The following is a 4038-nucleotide window of genomic DNA, read 5'->3' as shown; positions in this document are numbered from 1 at the left end:
TTTGTTTATCTGACTTCTCATTTTTTTTCCAAATGCACCATTTCCTTATCAATGGGGCACTGTGAGTGAGTTACATGTACTGTCTTAAAGTTATCAAAGATGCATTAGATAGAAAGAGAGAGACCTCCAACTGAATATTACAGTACAATTTTTAATGTTAACAAAGATAACAGGACAATTTCTAGAGTTACAATGCCCTCATAATGCTTCTTTTGAGTTACATGTAGTTTTCAAATGCCTAGATCTTACCACCAACTCACCCAAAGTAATTGTTAATTACTGTCTTATTTGTGCAACGGGATGTCGATTGGATTCATGCATATGCAGACAAATTAGTTAAGTGCTGGTTACCTGGTCTCCCTGGTCTGTATTTTACTGTCTCGTGCTGTATTTTAAATTTAACCTACAATCCATATTCAGATCTGAAGCACAAACACAGGGAAATCTGTAGATGCTGGCTGTCAAGGCAACACACGCAAAGTGCTGGAGGATTTCAGCCGGTCAGACAGCATCTTGGGAAAGGAATAAACAGTTGAGGTTTAGGGCCGAGACCATTCGCTTCCATAGATATTGCCTGATCTGCTGAGTTCCTCCAACGTTTTGTGTGTATTGCTTCAGATCTAAAGGTTGGTTGCTGAAGTCAATGTTCACTATATATCCTAACCCACAAATTACACCCTAAAAATAAGATAAGATATCTACTGAGTTGAGGTTATCAAAACTACATTGGATATGGTCAGTTGACTGAGTCCAACTTCATCAGACCTCTATTGGGTATGGTCAGATATGATGCAGCCACCCTCCTATGCCTTGGAACTTTATCATGTCTAACTGCTGTTACATCAAATAAGAGGCTAGTGCAGTTTTAGTATATGTTCATTTCGAGTATGTGTTAAGTATCCTTATTTTATTGCATTTATTTAGAGATGCAGCATGGTAACGGGCTCTTCTGGCACAATAAGCCTGTGCTGCCCATTAGAGCCCACAGCAGCATAGCAGTTCACATGATGCTGTTGCAGCTCGATGTGCTCCAGAGTTTGGAGTTCCATTTGGACATGGTTTTGTTAGGAGTCTTTGAATATCCTGTGAAATGCATGGGTTTACTCCGGATCCTCTGGTTTCCTTCCACAGTGCAAAGATGTATCAGGTAGATTAATTGGTCATTGTAAATTGTCCTGAGATTAGGTTGGGGTTAATCTGGTTTTTCGGGGATTGCTGGGGTGGCGTGGTTTGAAGGACCTACTCTGTGCTGTATCGCTAAATAAATAAATTGCACCCAGGTGACCAATTAACCTACTACCTTGCCAGTGTCGTTTTCCAACGGTTTAATATCTACTTTCACCTCTCTTCTACACTTTATGTATCTGTAGAAAGTTTTGGTATCCTCTTTAATATTATTGGGTAGCTTACTTTCATATTCCATCTTTACCGTAGTGACTTTTAGTTGCATTCTGTTGATTTTTAAAAGCTTCCCAATCCTCTAACCTTCCAATTAGCTCTATTATATGCCCTCTCTTTAGCTTTTATGATGACTTTGATATATCTTGTTAGTCATGGTTTTGTCATCTTCTGAATTGCTTCCAGAAATTCCAGCCATTGCTACTCTGCCATCATCCTGGCCAGTGTTATTTTTCAATCAATTCTGGCCGATTTCTCATGCCCCTGCTCTCCATCATAATACTGATATATCTGACTTTAGCTTCTCCCTCTCAAATTTCAGGGTGAATTCAGTCATAATATGAGCACTTTCCCCTAAGAGTTCTTTAACTTTAAGCTCTTTAATCAATTCTGTATCATTGCACAACACCCAATCCAGAATGGCTGATCCCCTAGCAGGCTCAACCATAAGCTGCTCTAAAAAGACATCTCGTGGGCCGTCTGGAAAGTCCCCCTCCTGTAATCCAGCACCAACTTGATTTTCCCAATCTATCTGCATATTGAAGTCCCCCCATGACTTGTAACATCGTCCTTTTGGCATGCATTTTTTGTATCACATTGTAATTAGCAGACCACATTGGGGGTCGGTTTACCCTTGCAGTTCCTTAGCTCTATCCACAATGATTAATCACTTCCCAACCCTATGTCACCTTCTTCTAATGACTTAATTTCATTTTTCACCAACAGAGCAATGCTGCCTCTTCTGCCTTTGTTCCTGTCCTGTTGATTCAATATGTATTCTTGGACATTAAGCTCCCAGCTATAATCTTCTTTCACCCATGATTCAGTGATACCTACAACGTCATACCTGCCCACCTGCAACTCTGCTGCAAGTTCATCTACCTTATTTCATATATTGCACACATGCAAATATAATACCTTCTGTCCTGTATTTACCCTTTTTGATTTTGTCCACCTTTTAAGTTGCCACTCATCCTGTTCACTGCAGTTTTGCCCTACCAATGCCTCTACTCACTGCACATAGCTTCTGTTTGTAAACCAACTACCTTATCTTCAGCACTATTATCTGTCTTTCCTACAATACTTCTCGCATTGAAATATAGGCAGCTCAGGACACTAGGCACACCATGCTCAACCTTTTGATTCCGCTCCACTAACTGTTCTGGTACTCTGGTTTCTAATCCCCTGCAGCTCCAGTTTAAAGCCTACCATGCAACATTAACAAACCTTCCTGCTAGGAAGTTCCCCTCCAGATCAGGTACAAAGTGTCACTTCTTGTAGGTTCCACCTTCCCTGGAAGAGAGCTCAATGATCCAAAAACCTTATGCCCTTCCTCCTACACCAACTCCTTAGCCACGTATTAAACTGTATAATCTTCCTAGTTCTAGACTCATTAGCACGTGGCATGGATAGCACTCCTGAGATCACAATCCTGGAGGTCCTGCCCTTTAACTTAGTGCCTAATACCCTGAATTGCCTTTACAGACATGGTCCTACCCATGTCATTCTTCATGGTTACAACTATGTACTGGACCTAGGATAGGTACTCCGAGATGCTGACACACAGGAACTTGAAGCTGCTTACCCTTTCCACAGCAAACCCTTCAATGTTGACTGGTGTGTGATAGTCTTACTTCTTGTCTTTACTGATATGGTGAGTGCAGGGTCCCCTAAGTACTAATAAACAAGCTTCAAAACAGGATCTCTACCTCCCTCTGCAAAGGGATCCTTAACTTCCTCATCAGGAGACCACAGTCAGGAAGGAACAGTAATAACAATATGTGCTTTGTCTGATCTTATCTACACTCATGACTGAATGGCTAAGCACAGCTCAAACACCATATTTAATTTTGCCAATGACACCACTGTTGCTGGCAGAATCTCTGATGATGATAAGAAGATGTACAAGAGTGAGATAGGTTGGCAAGTAGAGTGGTGTCGCAACAACAAATTTGCACTCAATGTCAGCAAGACCAAGGAATTGTGAAATTCAGGAAGGAGAGGTTTGGAGAACACTCACCAGTCCTCATTGAGTGGTGGAAAAAGTGAGCAGTTTCAGGTTTCTGTGTATCAACATCTTAGAGGTTCAATCCTTGGGCCAATATACTGATGCAATCGCACACCAGCGGCTATACTTCATTAGGAGTGTGAGGAGATTTGTTAAGCTACTGAAGAATCTCATCAGATTTCTGCACGTGTATGGTGGAGAACATTCTGACTGGTTGAATCACCTTCCAGTATCGAAGCTCCAATGTACAGGATCAGAAGAGGCTGCAGGGGCTTGTAGACTCAGCCAGCTCCCTCATGAACTATCCCTCCCCACTATCAAGAACATCTTCAAGAGCTGGTGCCTGAAGAAGGCGGCGTCCATTGCTAAGGACTCTCACCATCTGGGACATGCCAAAGTTGCTACATCCATTGCTACTATTGGGGAGGAGGTATAGGAAACTGAAGACCCTCACATTGTTTTAGGAACAGTTTTTTCCCCTCTGCTATCAGATTTCTGAATGGTCCATGAATCCACAAACACTACCTCACTATTTACTCATTACTCTTTTGCACCATTTCATTACTACTGTTTCGCACCATAGAAACAGAAAACCTACGGCACTTATTTATCTGTAACATAGCAATCTTTAT

Source organism: Hypanus sabinus, chromosome 7 (genome assembly GCF_030144855.1).
Source record: "Hypanus sabinus isolate sHypSab1 chromosome 7, sHypSab1.hap1, whole genome shotgun sequence".
Taxonomy (NCBI): domain Eukaryota; kingdom Metazoa; phylum Chordata; class Chondrichthyes; order Myliobatiformes; family Dasyatidae; genus Hypanus; species Hypanus sabinus.
This window is presented reverse-complemented; position numbering follows the sequence as displayed.